General features: G+C 38.4%; 1 long non-coding RNA gene across 1 annotated transcript in view; it reads left to right on the top strand.

Annotated features, from left to right (window-relative positions):
* The window catches only part of LOC136793976 (uncharacterized), a 161965-nt gene extending 143665 nt beyond the window's left edge, over positions 1-18300 (top strand). Inside the window, exon 3 of the long non-coding RNA XR_010840090.1 lies at positions 18161-18300. This is a non-coding gene — a long non-coding RNA (uncharacterized lncRNA). The remainder of the gene's footprint in view (positions 1-18160) is intronic.
* Positions 18301-19396: the final 1096 nt, after the last annotated feature.

The following is a 19396-nucleotide window of genomic DNA, read 5'->3' as shown; positions in this document are numbered from 1 at the left end:
TTTAAGTGCAGGAGTGCAATATTAGCCTCGTACAGCAGGAAGAGAAAACTGTAGCTTTTCATGTTTTTAAAGTCTTTTCCTCTAGGATGCTGATTGCAAGCTAATGGGTAATAATTTCCATCTGCTTGCATCTTGCACCTGCTTTACACCTCCATTCTCATCTTTCTCTTTGAGGAGGAAAGTTTTTGCTTTTTCTTACAAGAGTGGCTAATATCTACTGTATGAATACAAATAGTAACAAACATGTGGGCTCACAGAGTTTTAAACAAAAACAAGCTTTAGTTAAAAAGCAGCTGAAGTCATGAAGCTCTACTTTTTTTACTAGAAAACAAATATGAAGAATTCCTGTGGGTTAATTTTGTTTTATTTAATCCTTCCTAAAGCATCAATGACTTGGAAACTCTTGAGAATGGTTTCAGAATAACTTAAAATTATATCAAGTTGTAGTTAATTTTCTTGCATATAAATGCTTTTGGAAGAAACACCTGGGAGAATAATACAAAAATCTCACAAATAAATGATGTTCCTTTCCTGTATGTGCAGTGTGCTTTGCACAGATAAAATGTTAAAATTTCCCAATTGACCTTACACTTTAGACTAAATTAGGGGTGGAGATGGTGGGAGAGTATTTGGATTCCATTTGATTAGCGTCCACAACTGCATTATTTTGCTGTTCAGACAAATCTTGTGATGATATACCAACTGTTTGTTTGCTGGGCAGTGCCACTCAACAGTAATTCAAAATATTTGTCAACGTTTATATGAAAACTGCATATTTGCTATGTGAAAGGCAATTCTGGAGGACCATCAATAGAGCAAGTAAATGATGATCATTTGGATAATGAATGGTGAAATCCAAGGAAAACCAGTATTGCAAAGGTGTTGAATGAAATATATTCTCTTCAATCAAGAAGTCTATTTGCTTATAATTAGCTAAAGCTGGTCTGACCATTTTTCAAGAACAGTTTTAGATTCATTAATACCATTCAGACTATTTTCTCTTATGTGAAATAAGCAGAAAAAAACACAGGGCCTACCCAAGAAGACCCGAATGTATTGCATTATTAGTACTCCAACTAGTTGCTATTATGCTCTAGCAAGGAAAGAAATATAATAAAAACCACTAGCTACGTATCACATATATAATTCCATGAACAATAACTGTATTTTTCATATTACATTAGATTCTTACCTTGCTTTATCACCATCAGCTATATCAGTGCCTGGCATAATAGCAGTTTTGAAATAAATGTATAGTGAAAGAATGAATGTGCACTTAAGGGCACGCTTTGGCTTATTGTAAATTAACCTCGGTTTCTATTAACATAGTTTGCCCTAGAAAAGTTAATATATGCTCTTCTGCTCCTTACAATTTCTGTACATTTTCTTTCTGATTTTCTACCCATTCATTCATTCATTTGTTCTTTCAAGCAATATAGATAGATGATAGATAGATAGATAGATAGATAGATAGATAGAGATGAAGTATTTCTCTGGAGTCTTGAAAGCAACCAAACTCAAGTAAGACAGATAAGACACATAAATGGATACTTTAACTGTGTTTAGAGTTCAAATTATTTTGAGTAGATTGATGAGGGGACCATAAATTCAGTTGTTGAGTGAAAGGATAATGGGTAGGAACATCTATCACAGACGTGTTTAAGGTATGTTGAAGAAAGGCCTGGATATATACAAAGGAGATAAGGAGGTAGTGAAGGAGCCAGTTGAACAGGATGCAAAACCTTGTCTCAAATTTTGTTTCAAAGAGAAGTAGAGGCAAAAGTGAATTTATTTCAGCAAAGGAAAGTTCTCCAATAATTAGATTGGTCCAGCAATGCAAACCAGTGCTTCAGATTTTCACGGGCTCTGCCAGAAATTTTACAGGGTCAGAAATGGGAGGCCACATGCAGTGATGCTTCAGAATGGAGGAGGATGAGTCTGATCATTTCCAGCCTTAAACTGAGACGTCGTGATCCCGATACATAGAGCATAAATGTGTGAAATATTCTTATGGAATATTTCAAAACTCTTTCTGATCATTTATTGATTGATTTGTTCAGTTGATAAATATAAATTACATGTTTAGTAGGCAAAAGGGGAACATTTTTATTATAACACAAATCATTGTCAGACTGTGTACTTGGGAACCTGGTATATGTACTTGGTCCAGGGTGGCACATGGGGAGACTAAGTAATTCCAGCTGGGATGGTATGGACATATTTGTTTTCTAGTATTGAATGATGAGCCTTTCAGCAGTCTCAGCCACTGGTCAAATGGGAATAGAGGAAAGTGCATTTCTTCCAGGGGGAAACACAAGTACAAAGATAAAAAAGTTTTTTTTCTTCTTAGCTTTATATTTCTATTTATGTTTTTTTTTTTTTTTTTTTTTTTTTTTTTTTTTTTTTGCGGTATGCGGGCCTCTCACTGTTGTGGCCTCTCCCGTTGCGGAGCACAGGCTCCGGACGCGCAGGCTCAGCGGCCATGGCTCACGGGCTTAGTTGCTCCGCGGCATGTGGGATCTTCCCGGACCAGGGCACGAACCCGTGTCTCCTGCATCGGCAGGCGGATTCTCAACCACTGCGCCACCAGGGAAGCCCTCTATTTATGTTTTTAAACCATACCTTAATCAATATACTACTTGCAAATTTTAGAAGGCAGGTCTAGAGATGTACACAGAGACCTTAAATGACATACAAAATTGTTTGAATTATATCCTGAAGTTGACATGTAGTTAATGTTTCCATATATTGTAAAAATTATATTACTGTAACAGATACATTGAGTAAAGATTTCATAGCAGCTCCTTTAAATAGTGAAAAGGTAGTGTTTAAAAAATATTGCTTCTCTTTACAATTTATGATAAATACAAGTAAAGCTATTTGAAGAATAGTTATTAATAGACATTTCTACAGTATTTGAAGTGAACCCTCCCGTTTGTATTTTTTAAATTATCTCTTAAACAAAACTTAGAACACCATCACATAACCACTGTAGTTTCTCAACATTATTTTTCAAAAAAAAAATTTATAAATAAAAAAACAACTTGCAGGGCTTCCCTGGTGGCACAGCGGTTGAGAGTCCACCTGCCGATGCAGGGGACACGGGTTCGTGCCCCGGTCCGGGAAGATCCCACATGCCGCGGAGCGGCTGGGCGCGTGAGCCATGGCCGCTGAGCCTGCGCGTCCGGAGCCTGTGCTCCGCAACGGGAGAGGCCACAACAGTCCGCGTAATGAAAAAAATAAAAATACTTGCAGAAGTTCCCTATGACTTCATTTTTAATGTAGTGTACTTTTCAACTTGATGTCATACTACTGTATACTGATGACATTCATTTTTTCTAATTCTTTTTAATAAGTTGATCCTTTCTAGGAATTATTTGCATAAAATAATGAAGTAGGATTACAGAAGAATTAGCAGCAGTGCTATTAACATATACCCTCAATACACACACACACACACACACACACACACACACACACTCACACTCCCTTCCTGTGGCCTCGCACTTGACATCGGAGGAGGAACATTTATTTTCCTTCACTAATAATAGCAAATTAAAAACCAAAAGCAGCAGGGAAAAAACTGTTCATTGTTCCAGTTATTCCTTAAAGAAATCTAAATACCTGTGTCTTAAATATTATCTATTAAAACAAAAATAATGTGTTTCATAAAGTCCCATAAAATTTTGGTTGGATAAGTAGAGCACAATCACCAGTTAACCAAAAGAAATTAGAAGTATTTTAAAATTCTTAATAGCACCGCATCTTATAATTCTGTTCACTGCATTTCTAAAGTCTCTCCCATTTTAATTTGCATTTGCTTCTTCTAAATCAACATGTTTTGATCTTGGGGTAAATGTTGTTTATAACCTGGAGGTGATTATAAAACTACATCCTCCTTATTACTGAATAGATCTTCAATTTAGAATCAGTGCACTCAATTTATCTCCACTAGATCTAAACAAATATTGTACTATAAAGGTCAGATTTGACTGGCACAAGTAATCTTAATAAAATCTCATTAATAATAAACATATTTTCTACCTTCAACTTGTGAGTGAAGTAACTTTGCAGAAATAATTGAAGGGAAATTAGTCATATTTCCTTTTTCTTGGTATGTCTTGTTTATCAATGCAAAATAATTTGTTTAAAATGAGGTCAAATCAGAGAACAAGTTTTTCCTTGATGTATAGCATACGCATGTATTTTTGTGCTTTAATTAGCAAGCCTATTTGGAAGAACTATGAATTCAAGGCCCTAGAGGTAGACATGAGGATAAAAGAGCTGTTAGTTATGCTTAAATATTATGCATATAAATTTAAACATAAAACAAGTTTGATTAAATGCTAAAGCTGAAAAGAAATAAAATCAAATACCCTTCAATGGTACCATACTAAGAAACCAATCATTAAAAAAAAAAAAAAAAGTTTTTCTCCAAGTGAAATATAAGTTTAGTAAAATCTAGGTATGTTTCAAAGGGTTTATTTTCAGGTCCACTTTAATCGTGGTTAAAACATTTTTTTTCTTTCGCTATTTTTTACAAACAGATCCACAGGTATAACTTTCCTTCTGGTGAAGTTGCTGATTTCCTTGCCAAAATGATTTTTCAGATCTATAGCTAAACAGCTCATCCCCTCTATTAAACTCCAGCTTCCACCTGTGGCCTTCATTGACCTGCAGACATCATTTTATCTTCTATTTGTCAAGTCACAATGAACATATCGGGTTGTGTTTTACCACTTTTCTGCTAAATTTCAGGCAATCATTAATTTCATGGAATATTAGCAAAGAAGTAATTTAGAAAGATAAAATTGGTTAATTGTGCTGTCATTAACAAAATGTGTTTTCCCATCTTTTGAGCTTTATTATGATAATTCTCTTTAAAATTAACACTTTAACTGTGGTGCAGAAAAGGTGTGAGTTGAAGACTCCTGTCTGGTCACCAGAGCGAAGTATATATCCTAACATTTCTGGAGGGATTGAGGGGGCAAGCTGAAAATGTTAGATATCCTCACCACAGCCCCAAATTTATGAAAATAAATCTGTCGTCATCTTTGAGGCAGAACCCATCATTTTCTCTTATAGGGAAGACAGAATACTGCTTACTGGAGTCAGGACTGGAAGAGTATGAAAATAATGGGAGGTTTTTCCCCATAGACTTCAAGGCCTGGGGAACCCACTTCTAATCTTCCCTTAAATAATCTATAAGCAAATCAGCAGTGTTTGGCCATGATTTGAATAAGAGGCAACCACATAATTCGGCAGCATCACTTGTTTCTTCCCTGGGTCAAAATAAGCATCAATGGATGTTTATTAGAGTACAAGAGTCTGATAATTTACATATCTGTACATTGTGTAACACATAGATAATTCCTTGACTCTGACTTTCCAACACGCCTCATTTTCTTTTGCTTCTCAGACTCTGTAAACTTTTTATTCTAGCAACTCCACCCCCTTCCCAACATACAACATAGCCCTGCCCCTTCTCCTCTGCTACACATCTATCCCTTCACAAACATTCATGGATTTTTCATATGTGCAGGTTTCTGCAGGTTCTCAGGTGGGGGGCAGAATCCTGGTTTTCTGTGTATGGAGAAGGGTGGAGGGAAGGGGGCTTTGGAAGCTGCTTGGATCCCAGCTTCGCGGTGAAGACTGCTAGTTTCCTCCTGAATCCCCTAAGGGGCCACACAGCCTGCCATCAGGGAATGTGACTTTGCTTTTGATGAACTTGGAATCTACTCTCACATGGGAAATTATATTTCACCTGTGAACACGAAATTTTTTTCTCCTGCTCCTAGCAAAATCATTACTCAGTCTTCTTAGGTGAGATCCGTGACATCTACATTTTTTTAATCTTTCTTAAAAAAGTAACAGTTGCTTGCTTCATCATTCTGGACCTTCCACTGCTTCCAGGATACAACTCATTCTTGTACTTGTTTCTTTCACTAGTTATTCCTTCTCAACCACTTGTGCTGATTCTTTTCTAATTTTTCCAGATGTGAACATTATAGGGTCTCAGGGTTCAGGATTCTGAATTTGTCTTAATCTATCACATTTTCAGTGATCTCATACAGACTTATGATAGAGTCATATACCTTCTTTGTGCTAATAAATATCAGATTCTTTCTACAAAACTAGACTCCTATGTAACATCCCAGCCAATGTCTCTAATATGATGTCTAAAAGGAATCTCAAGTGTAAACTGATGGCCACACACACACACACACACACACACACACACACACACACACCACTCTAACCTCATGGATCTTGCTGCTTCTTCTCAGCATGAAGCAATGCCTCCATTCCTCTTACTGGCACTGAAATGCTTGGGGTTATGGATGCGCCATCTCTTTCTCTCACACTCTCTTGGCCAATCCATCAACAAATTGGAAGCCCTAAAATCAAAACATATACCATCGTATTAACTAGTCTAAAGCACCATCGTCTTTCAACTTGATCCTCCTTATAGCTCCTACCTCATCCCCTTCCTCTAACTTGCCCTCCTCCAGACTGTTGTACACAGAACACTCCTTCTCAGGCTTAACCTAATTCATTTCACTCTTCTCTTTAAAACCTGAACGTCTCTAAGTGTGAAAGCCCGAGTCTGGCATACAAGGCCCTGGTCTGTATAATGTGCCTGACTTTCCTCACCTTGCATTAGTCTTCCTTCTGTTCTTTACACCAAGCCTACCCTGTATTCCTGAACCATGTTCTCATAACTGGCCAATTCTTGCTGTTACTTCTGTGTGCAGTGGCCATTCTCTACATACCTGTGTTGACTTGAGACTACTAGATATTTCTCCAGCAATGATGGATCTATTCTGACAGAGCAGGGAATTGCATTTCAGGGTCTACCACCATGGTCAGTCACATGCAAGTCGCCACAGGCAAGGGAAGGAGAGCACTTTGATAGAGGGGGAAAGGACGTTGCGAGGACCATAGTAAACAGAGTCCATGGCTTTTCATTGGCTGAGCCCTTGTCCAGAAAGGAGTCTTTCTTCTTGCTGTTGGGCTCAGCTATAGTAGCCCCCTCTGGTGTCCTGACTCTATTGAATTGAGATTTCTGTTAATTAGTGTTTTACACCTGCATGGCTTCTGTCCTCACTTCTTTTAGTTCTCTGAATTCCACCACTCACTCCATTGTCACTCTTTACCCAGTATCTTACCACGTTATACCCATTAACATCATCAACCAACTCATAAGACATTCACTTATGCATTTGTTTATTGTTTATAATTCCTCTAATTGAAAGGAAAACTCCATGAGAGGAGAACTTGGTCCGTTTTGTTTTCTGTCATATCCGAGGACCTAAGTCAATAGCTGGTGCTTAATAAACATCTTTGTTCTTAATGCTGAATTTAAATGATCCCTGAATGTATTTTTATTAAAAAGACCCTTTTCTTTAGCAGAAGATTCTTCTGACTTTATCTTTGTCTAAACCTCTAATTGCGCAAGGACTTTGCAGTGATCTTCTAGTGGTTTCTCTTTGTCCTTTATGTTTTATTTTGATAGACGATAGGGTGACCGCAGAAGGAGGAAAGATGGATTAATACCATCATAGGACTATCATATTATTGGGCTGGAGGTTCAAATCAGGATGATATTCTTTATTTCCCAAAATACTCAAGGTTATTTTTTTAGAAACAGATTATTTGTCAGAATGGCTGCTGCAACTTGTATTCTTCTTGGTTCATAAAATAAATTAGTTGACTATCTTGACTATAGCTGGTCCATCTGGAGCCAAGAGCCCTCCACAAAGAGACATGTACAACACACAAATGCCTCTAAACAATTAAAAACAACAACATCAAGCAGCAGCAAACCAAAATGAGACAGGACAATTCCAAGCAGCCATCAATAATAATGTAGATCTTAACCAAAGACCTTTGTAGGGAAAAGAATTGAGATTATATCACAAAACACCTATGAATTTCAGAAAACTCTTTTTATAAAGTTCCTCTTTTACCTCAAAGTTCTTCTCATTAAACTCATTCTACATCACCATCTCCCGTTTGCCCGGCATCTTCTGTCTGCTCTCAACTTCTCTCTGGACTGGCTGCTCTAACTTCTATTCCCTTATTAAATATTCCCCTTAGAAATTAATGTTATGATTATTGACATTTTTTCTTAAGTTCTTACTTCTCTTACTGTTTTGACAAGAAAGCCTCATGAAAACTTTTGCATTGACCTTATTATTTTCTAGCTAACCCATGAGGTTACTATTGCTAATGACAGTTTTGAAATGCCTTTTGTTGAAATACGTTGATCAAGAGCTACTAGAGCTACGTTTCTTTAAAGCCATTTTCGTTACTTTATTGTCATGCCTCATGTATCACAGCTAAATTCTGAAATCAGACACTTGGCATCAGAATGCAATCATTCTGCCAGAGACAGAAGTGTGAAGTGGTTTGTTGTTTTTGTTCCGGGGTAGGGAGAGAAATGTTGCATGTTTTGAATACAAAATGCTTTTAATAAAGTTGCAAACTGAAATCACAGGGTTTTTTTTTTTTTTTACAGATAGAGAACAAAAAGAAAAAGACTAAGGACTAATATGTTGGCTGAAAGGGAATTCCCTGGTGGTCCAGAGGTTAAGACTGTGTGCTTCCAATGCAGGGGGCACGGGTTCAATCTCTGGTCGGGGAACTAAGATCCCACATAATACGTCGTGAGGCTGAAAAAAAAACAACTAGCGAATATGTTGGCTGAAAATAACAGGATCCCAGATTAGGGAAGATGCATATATTTCTTCTTTCAATAAATGGGAATACAGTGGCCTGTTTTCACTGAAAAGAGATGTCAGCAGTTTATGTCCTAAATGCTCCAATATGGTGAACTCGACTCAGTATTTCCCAGAATGAAATAAAATCTTTAGAAACATTACTATTTACTAAAATGAAGAATTTGTTAAAATATCATTAACATATTAGAAACATTTGTATTCACCTTTGCTGTAAAAACAAAAGAATAAGTTCTCCAAGAAACAGAAAGAACCAAGTCTCCAATGACTATATGGTGTCTTATTTTAAGCCAACACAGCCTGTTTTGCATGAGAATAGTAACTTTTAAAAAAACAATAGAAAGATTCTAACCACGCTAGGCTCTCAGTCTTGGGGCATATTTTCAAATTGGGCTAAAAATAATATTTGCAGCGCTCAACAGCACAATTCAGTTTAAAATTCTCCAACAGGTATAATTTTACCTCATCAAAATTTCAGCCAACAACAAAGGATATATACATGTGTATGTGCGTATTGGGAAAGAGAGAATATGAATAATTTGCATTATGAAGAATTATCATATTGTTTTTGATATTAACTATGTAGGGGAGTTAAATTTGCCATCCCAAACTCTCTTCGGCTTGCAGTTTATTTCAAGCTGAAAACAATCAAGGCTCAAAAGATTCAGGAAGATGATTTGACCTACCCACTAACTGCCTGGAAGAATTTATTCATTTAATAGAACTAGCACCAGAGTTACCTGCAAAGAATCTGGGCTAAGTGTGGTGAGGAAAACTCAGCAGGGCCCAGAGATGAGTCCACTCTTGTGTCCCACTGTCTCTGCAAAGCCCAGCAAACATTTGTTTACCAAACATTTGTTTACCATCCCTATGTCAATTGCCTCTCTCCTCTTTGAAGTCCTAAACTCCTATCCCCTTACGCTCTCTGTCCTTTTTAGCTGAAGATTATATTTAAGGTGAAGACATTAGTCATTTTAGTGAGTTACTTAGCCTTCCTGAATCTCTCTCACATATACATGGTTTTAAACTTTTGTTTGATTTTCTCCTATTAATCTGTCTCATATCAACTTAGTTCTTAGACCAGCCAGAAGAACCTCGAAGGGTAGAGGAAAATTTCTTCCTTCCCAACAACTACTAACAATAATATTAAATTATAATTTAGTATTTACTAATTTACTATAGTTATAACTTATCAATAAAGCAGTATTAATTCTTCATACATTTGGCTAATTGTATGACAGTGTTTGACAGTATACTACCATGTCAGTGAATAGCAACATGCCTTAAGAGAAAATATAGTTTGGTCAAAATTATAGCAAATATAAAATAGAATAAAGTGCTCACAGCTATTAAAATTTCAAGTGTAGATTTCATTCAAAATATATTTCCTTCACTAAGGTGATTTCTGTGACCCTATGTCTATTTGAATTCTTTGCTGTCAGAACAAGAACTCAGTATTAGTTAATAACTATCCATGCAATCTCAAGTAATCACCTTTTCCTTTAAAGTAAGAAATAACTATGATACTCTACTATGATCTCTACTTCTCTGACAGTAGAGAGAAACTGATCTTGTCTTATGAATCTGCTAATTATAGTTAACCCTTGAACAACATGGGTTTTAACAGTGTGTGTCCACTTATACGTGGATTTTTTTTTAATACTATAGTACAATATGACCCGCAGTTCATTGAATCTGCTGATTTGGAACAGAAATGGAGCAGGACCCAGTGGAGGCCTCCCAGGTACAAAAACCTTTCCCTGTCCCCAGTTTCTTATTTGCACGGGGGATTAGCCTTATTAAAGGCTTCAGCCTCCTAGACCTTCCTGAGTACCAAAGAGTAGATTCAAACAGTTGCTAATCATGGAAGTAAGGGAATGTAGAAACCAAGGGGGAGCAATCAAGAAACAGTGCAGGTATTAAAGAAGGATCCTGGTTTCTCCCCAAGGGATATACATAACAATATGCTTGAGTTCTTCTTCAGGAGCTAAGGTCCCACCCCGATGGAGGATGGTAACTTCAGACTGAGCACAAGGTTCCTGCAGCACCGCCCTATTACCTCACTACCAACCAATCAGAAGAAGGTCACACACCCTTTATCCCTCACCCCAAATTTTGCCTATTAAAAACTTCTCCCTGAAAACCATTGTGGACTTCAGGGTTTTTGAGGATGAATCACCTATTTATTCTCTTCGCGTTGGGCACGCGAATTTGTGTTTGGTAACAGAACCGTGGATCCGTGGATACAAGGAATCATGGATAACAAGGGATGACTCTAAGTTATATGCAGATTTTTAACTGCAGAGAGGGTTGTCGCACCTAACCCCCATGTTATTCAAGGATCAACTGTATTTATGTCTGTGGCTTTTAGCAAGGGGCACTGTTGAATTCAGTCAGATACTAGATTGCTATTTCTGTATTCCTTGTAATTATCTTACAGTGTTTGCCATGTGTAATGTAAAGCTTCTCAAAAAGTAGCTGGCACAAAGCAGATGCTTTAATAGTTAGAGGAATTCTCACTAGCTCTTGAAAAATAAATCCCTATATCTCCATAGCTTAATCCATTAAAATGTATTTCTTGCTCACCTTGAGGGTGGTGTACCTAAGCCTACCTTCTAGGATAGCTTTCCTCCAAGGGGTGACTTTGGCAAATAGGCTTCTTCCATTGGGCAATTTCTCCATCTTGGACTTCTTTGCCTTCAATGTTTGGATAGACACAGAGTGTGCAAAAATTTTCTAAGGGTCAGGATTTGAAGAATTTTATATCACTTCCCTCCACATTGCTTTAGTCATAGTGGTGACATAGGCCCACCCTAATTGCAAAGGTGGCTTGCAAATGTAATTCCCCTGTGCTCTTGAGGAAAGGAAACTAGACTTTGAACATCCATTTAGTTCTATCCTAATAAAAGAAAAAAATTTTTTTTTGGATGAATCTCCCTTGTTGAGCCTGTTTCCATACAAAATGCCTATACATTAGCTAGGAGTTCCTCTGAACCTTTGATTCATAGAAGAAAGAATACTTAGGAGAAGGAAAAAAAAATTTTTTTTTAAGTACAAAGGTAAGAAATTAGCTCTATTTTTTTTGCTGGTTTCTTTCCTTTTCTTAAGAAAGATGGTATATATGGATTAATACAATAGAGGGAATTAAAGAAGAAAACTATCACTATTATGTAAACTACAGTTATATAAATATTGTCTTACTTGACACCATTTTGCTAGTATATGAGCAGTTAAAAGCAATGACCAAAAAAAGATTTTAAAAATTGCCAACCTAGCCCAATTGTTAACTGCTAATTAATAAAAATATGAATCTTTTATCCTTAATTTGAGACATCGAAGTACTAGAAAAAAAATTAGTAGACAAATCTGCATTCAAGTTAGACTTTTATTCCAAAGAAGATAATTTTTTCAAACATCTTGTTGCTTGGCTGTGAATAAACAGATCTCATTAGGGTAAAGTGTTACCGAAGGCAAGGTTGTGTGCCCAATGCATAATGAGGCCAAACTGAAACAAGGGAATTTAGAGCCGAGAAAGCTTTATTGCAGGGTCAAGCAAGGAGAACCGTAGCTGATGCTCAGAAACCCCAAACTCCCCAACAGTTTTCAGGGAGAAGTTTTTATAGGCAAAATTTGGGGTGAGGGATGCAAGGTGCGTGACTTTTTTCTGATTGGTTAGTGGTGAGGTAATAGAGCGGTGCTGCTGGAATCTTGTGCTTAGCCTGGAGTTACCATCCTCCACCTGGGTGAGGGCTTTACTTCCTGCAGAAGAACTCAAAGATTTTGCCATGTATCTCCCCTGAGAAGAAACCGGGATCCTGCTTAATTGTCGTACTATTGTTTCTTTCTTTCCTTTTTTTTTTTTTAACGATACGCGGGCCTCCCACTGCTGTGGCCTCTCCCGTTGCGGAGCACAGGCTCAGCAGCCATGGCTCTCGGGCCCGGCCGCTCCGCGGCATGTGGGATACTCCCAGTCCGGGGCACGAACCCGTGTGCCCTGCATCGGCAGGCGGACTCTCAACCACTTTGCCACCAGGGAAGCCCCGTACTATTGTTTCTTGATTGCTCCCCCTTTGTTTCTGCATTCCCTCACTTCCCTGATTAGCAACTGTTTAAATCTGCCCTTTGGTACTCAGGAAGGTTCTAGGAGGCTGAATGAAGCTTATTTCCTACAAACAAGAAATGGGCATATGGAAAGGATTTGTATCTGGGAGGACCCCACAGGGTCCTGCTGGGTTTCAAAAATATAAATGCATTTTCAGTATTCCAGATTGTCAATTCTTATTCATTTTCCCACCATTTTCTGGCTTGTGAAGTTGATATAAATATTAGCTAAGGGAATTGGGCTTATATTTCACATTCAAAACCCAAATCCCTAAGGGTCATTGATGTAATCTTTGAAAAAATATTTAGTATTTTCAGAAATGTAGCTAAAATGGTATACTTACCAACACGTGAGCTAAATGGCTAAAAGCACACCTTGCTATCATCTGGTAGATTTTGCTAAGTGGAAGTGTTGCAAGAGGATAGAGTGAGAGAGAATGGTCATGTCCCAGGTCTCAGGTGAGCTCCCGAGGGGAGCTGCCAGCCAGGTGAGTGTCCTGGGCTTCACAAAGGAAAGAATTCAAGAATGTGCCATGGTAAAGTGAAAGTGAGTTTATTTAGAGAGATACACACTCCATAGACAAAACTGGTCCTTCTCAGAAGGTGAGATGGCCCAAGGGTATGGGAGTGGTTAGTTTTTATGGGCTGGGGTAATTTCATAGTCTAACAAGTGGGAGGGTTATTTCAACTATTTAGGGGAAGGGGCAGGGATTTCCAGGAATTGGGCTACCGCCCATGTTTTGGCCTTCTATGGTCAGCCTCAGAACTGTCATGGCACCTGTGGGTGTGTCATTTAGCATGCTAATATATTACAGTGAACGTATAATGAGGCTCAAATTCAACAGAAAGTCAAGTCTTTTGCCATCTTGAGCCTAGTTGGTTCTAACCAGTATTTGTCCTATCCTCAGTGGCTGTGTCCTTTTTTTAATGATTGTGCCCTACCCCCTTCCCTCCTGTCTCAGAAGCTCAGATTAACACCTATATCTATAGCTAATCCAAGGTTAACAAGAACAAAAATAAGCAAGCATTAATTTTGTACATCATGCACTTGGTAGATAAGTGTTCAAATGTGGGTTCCATGGAGGGGAAAGTCTGGCAGTTCTCGGCCTCAGTGATGGGAATTACATTATTTTCCTTTTGTTTTCCAAAGGCATCTATATGGCAACCCCACATGGAAAAAAGTCTAAAAGTTGACAGGTAACATATATGTTTGTCATGATCTCTCTCTCCCTCCCTCTCTCTCTCACTTAATGGTGATTCCAGCCTAATTATCTACATTATATAATAACATCGAAAAACATAGGGGAGGAAAAATAATTTTCCCTCTACAGTTGTAGGTTCTTGGCTGAGACCCTCCCTATAATAAAAGGTATTAATAGGAGAAAAACCAACAGAAGTTTAATAACATTTATACCTCCTGTATACATGGGAGAGACCCAGAAAAATTGAGTAACTCCCTGAAATGGCCTAAACCTTTACTTTAAATACCACCTCCAGGTAAAGACAAAAGAATATCTTGGAGTCAAGGGAATGGAGGCAGTTATAGGTGGTTACAAGGCAAAGCACAGTAAACGAGGGTATGGATTTTTATGCAGATTTAAGTCGGTTGCTTTCTTCAATGATAAGAGGTTTTTAGTGTTTAGTCATCCTTCTCTGCCTGGTTCTGAGAGGAAGGAATCTTACAAAGGAAGATTTCCCTTCTAAGTGTAAATATCTGTTACAAAAGGGGTAGCTTCGGGCTTCCCTGGTGGCGCAGTGGTTGAGAATCCGCCTGCCGATGCAGGAGACACGGGTTCGTGCCCTGGTCCGGGAAGATCCCACATGCCGCGGAGCAACTAAGCCCAGAGCCATGGCCGTTGGGCCTGTGCGTCCGGAGCCTGTGCTCTGCAACGGGAGAGGCCACAACAGTGAGAGGCCCGCATACCGCAAAAAAAAAAAAAAAAGGGGTAGCTTCTCAATTTTAGGAGCTTCTCCTGTGCCTGCTGTTTCTTAAAAATAATCAACCTAAAATAATCCTTGTTCCAAAGAAGCATATTTTGGGGTGGCAGATTCTGCTTCCCTTTTAAAAACATACTGGGGGCTTCCCTTCCCTGGTGGCGCAGTGGTTGAGAGTCCGCCTGCCGATGCAGGGGACGCGGGTTCGTGCCCCGGTCCGGGAGGATCCCACGTGCCGCGGAGCGGCTGGGCCCGTGAGCCATGGCCGCTGAGCCTGCGCGTCCGGAGCCTGTGCTCCGCAATGGGAGAGGCCACAGCAGTGAGAGGCCCGCGTACCGAAAAAAAAAACAACAACAACAAAAAACGAAAAAAACCATACCGGAATGTTGCTTCATTTTCTAATACAATTGTCTAGTTTCAAATGACTTTACCAACTTTGCATTTCTAAGTGTCTAGAAAAACAACCAAGCCTTTTCTTTTTTACTCTGAAACGTGTCTTTATCATTCAAAAACCTCTTTGAAATGGGAAAAGAGCAAAGAAGGAGATGAATAATTAAGTCTTTAAGAGACAAACTGTTGTTTTTGCAAACACATAACAGAGGAAAAAAGAAAAAAAAGACTAAGGTAACTGCCTCCTAAATTATCATTCTAAGAAATAAGAAAAACTCAAAAAGCCTATCCATCCTAGCCTTCAAAAGCAGCATACAGAGGCTTAAGTGGGACCACCGTCTTGAGAGGGTCTGGATGAAAGCTACCTGGTAAGCAGGTATTTGCCAAGACTGACAGCTAGTTCAGCATTGGCACATGTGCACCAACTCCACTGCTTTTGGGCATGTAGTGTCAACATTTAAGTCTATTGTTTTAAATGTAAAGACTTTATCAGTTTAGCTCCTTTTCATACTTAAGTCTTTGCTGTTCTTACCAGTGTGCCTGCTGGAGCTGAGTTGCAAATTAAAAGTGTTACTCTAAATATAGTGACTATATCTCGCCCAGAGCATTTCTCACTAGGAACTCTTTCTAGTCAAAAGATGTTTACTTCTAACGTGCATCCTTCAGTCTTTCTTCAGTTGTTTTTAGGACTAGTCTTGGTTACTATTCCCATTCTAATCATAAAGAGCCAGATTGTTCTATGCCTATGTCATTATTCATTCCAACAATATCTACTGGACACGTATTGTATGGAAGCCCCAAACAGGGCATTGGGGCTACAGCTGAGCGCACAGGAAACCTGCTTTTCAGCTTCATGAAAGTAACAGTCTGTGGAGGTAGATGGAAGATTTGATGTGTCATAACAGCTAACACTTGCTCACAACTTACTAAGTGCTATATACTCTTCCAAGCAATTAATCTGGTTTATATGATTTATAGCTGTCCCTCCATATATCAGCGGGGGATTTATTCTAGGACCCACTGCATTTATCAAAATCTGGGGATGCTGAAGTCCCATAGTTGGCCCTCCATATTCAAGGATCTAGAACACATGGGAATTTTATGACATTCTGTAAACATTTAATTTTTGGTTTTGTTTTGTTTTGTTTTAGTCGGAGAGAGATGGGAGGTTACTGGAGTATTTTAAGCCGACTCATATTTTAAGAGAAAACACTGTAAAATCCACTGATACACTCTCATTCCCTCACTTTACAAGTGTATGCATCATGACCTAGAAGGACTAATATGTTTCCCTAAAAAACTGGTGACAGAGCTTAGATTAGCACCCATGTTTTCTTACTCTTGCTTATACTGTATCTTGTAACATTGTTCCTCTTCATTACATCACTCAGAGAGATCTGTGGATAGCAGCTCTTCAACAGTTGTGATTTTTAATTAATTACCGCTGTTCCAAGATGTCAGTGTAATTTAACATGCCTCTGAAATACACAAAAATCATCTATATCTATACCCGTTTCCATCTATTCATCTATATATACACATATGTGTGTATATATAATCCCATATAAATAATATGTAAATAATATGGGTATGCATTGCATATGCATAGAAATATACAAAGAATAAATATGTATATAAAATGTTATGTTATATTCAATATAACATTAATTAACATGATATTGTTAAATATATGTGTGTGTATGTGTGTGTATTATACTTAGAGAATTATCTATATGTACACATATGAATTGTATCTCAAAAGAGCCACACCTCAGGTCTCAGCTGAGGCCAGTTGAGTCTTAGGGTCTGAGAGCAAGACCCGAGTGTTAAATCTAGTTCCAGGTCTGAGCCAAGTGATTTTAATTTGCCCCAAGGTTATAAATACTCACCTGGGAGCAAAGAACAGCTAGGAGAAAAGTCAGTAGACAGAGGCTTGGGGCAGCAAAAGAGAGGTAGTTTAATGCAACTTACTTTCCCGTCTCTAAAGTAATACTCAATTTTGCTAACATTTATTTTTCTAGGTTTTCTTTCTTTTGGTTCTTTTGTTTGCCACATTTACCACGACAAATTCTATACTAAAAGTATAGGAACTTTATATTTTCCACAAATATCTCAGCTGAAGGTATTATCCCTCATCTATCTCGTATTTAATTTTCTTGCGTTCTCCTTTCAAAATGCAGTCACAAGTGTTGCTTTTACAAATCCTTTTGGCCAGTGATATGTGAGTCTGATTTCATTTTCAAGAGGATATTTGAAAGCATTTCAAGACAATTGTCAGTTTGAAGAGCACTGTCATCAACTATTGCGAAAACAGAGATGATTAGAAAAAGAGACGTGTTTCAGTACATTGCTTAAAAGCCAACAGTTTGATGAGGGCTGTTACAAAGAACCCTTGTCTGTACTGAATGGACACATGACACAGCAAAACAGGCATGGGATTTATTCAAAGGTAGTGTCTAAGGCATTGAGTCCCAGGGATGGTCAGTCTGGGTACTAGAAATTTGCCTGAAAATATTACTGTGTAACAGTCTGGTTGAGAAAGTTTTAAGCACTTGCAGGATATTATGTTTTTGTTTTATTTTAGAACATAAGACAAAAAAACTTACTAGTTAAGAGCCAATGTACTAATGCTCTTTGTAGGGAGGCATAGTTAATTTTGCCCCTTCTTATTTTTCTAGTCACAGGTGGTTTACAATATAATCTCTCCTTTCAGCTAACTTAAAAAGGTTGTCACAAACCCTGCCCTGTTTTCACTGCCTTCCCAAGAGCCTCTCCTTCCGTCCTCCTCATTCTACCTTTGGTTTTACTTGTTTCTGAACATCCACAAATTGGCGTCTGCAGAGAGTTGAAAGTGAGTGGATTCAAGTGGTGGATCAAGAGGAATGGGAGAGGTAGTCTCAACCTCAGTTAGACCCAGGTGCTGACCCAAACCTCAGTCCTGTCCTCACATGAGTCTGGTGCAAGTTCTAACCTGTGGACCCTCTGGTCCTCAGGCCCTCGGCTCAGCACGTCTTCATCCAACGCATGGCAGACACTGCACTTCGCGTTGTCAACTCCAGTGGGTGATGACACCATCTCTGCTGAAGGTATCCGCTGAGTTTGCTGGAAAGCTTCTGAGAAGTTGGGGAAGAAGGTAAGGCCATGGGAATCATGCTACAGGGGGGCTTTAAGGAGAAACAGAGCACAGATTAAATGTCTTCTGTTATTGCCACAAGTACATCATCTCTCACACACACAACCGATAATACCTGGATAAAATCTCAGCACAATTTTTATGTTTACTTTTTCAGAAGTTCAGAAATAACACAAGTAAAACCAATGAGTCACTGAAGTAGTAATTAGTACTGGTCTATTGTGCACACCCCAAAAATACAGTTTGTGAACTGGGGGGTGCTCAAACCAATACATGAAATAAAGCTCAGGGGTATATTGTCTTAGAGCAGTCTTTATGGTGAGAAGCTCATGACTGTTTATTCTTCACAGGGATTGCTTATAATATTATAATTTTCCTAAATGATAGGGAATTGGTTAGCGGTTACTTCATATAAATTTTGGCAAATTGTTTTGCTTGTGATTTCCAGAGGCATAAACAAGATATGACCCAGTTCAAGTTAGGCTTGTGAAATAAACTGAATTAAGCTTTGCTTGTATGACTAAGCTGTTTTTGGTCTGCTTAAGAAATTTTCAAGGCTGGTCTCCATTTCTTTTTGATGCTAACAACTTCTAGTTCTTTCCATTTAAGAAACTGATGTAAATTTTAGCAACACAAGATGGAGGTTCAGCTGTTTTGTTGGTAATCAGTTCTTCTCCTATCATATTGACTCCGTGGTCTATCCTGTGGACACTTCTCAGTCTTGTTTTTGATGGTTAAAATTCCACACTTACAATCATTATCACCTGTATTTCCATGGTTTCAATGAATGATGTTCCTAATGTGATGCTTTATGGACCCTAGCAATGGTGCAGGGATAGCAGGAAGAGTGGAAATAGCAGAACCTTTTATGTCTTCTTTAAGTTGCTCTGTGGCCGACGCCTGAATGTGCTGGTAGACCCATTCCTCTTTTAAGTTTGTAATCTGGTGGTGCTCTGGAAGGTTTGTAAACTACCACAAACTTTACTAAATGAGAGAGTATCTTTCACATTGCACAAAATGAGTCTCTGGTGAGTCCTTTCTGAATCAGCCTGTCAACAATTCTAGTGGTTGCAGCAGTCTACCACTTTAGCCTATA

The sequence above is a fragment of the Kogia breviceps genome, chromosome 4, assembly GCF_026419965.1.
Source record: "Kogia breviceps isolate mKogBre1 chromosome 4, mKogBre1 haplotype 1, whole genome shotgun sequence".
NCBI classification, from domain to species: domain Eukaryota; kingdom Metazoa; phylum Chordata; class Mammalia; order Artiodactyla; family Physeteridae; genus Kogia; species Kogia breviceps.
Note: the sequence above shows the minus strand (reverse complement) of the source record. Positions and strands in the feature narration are given on the sequence as shown.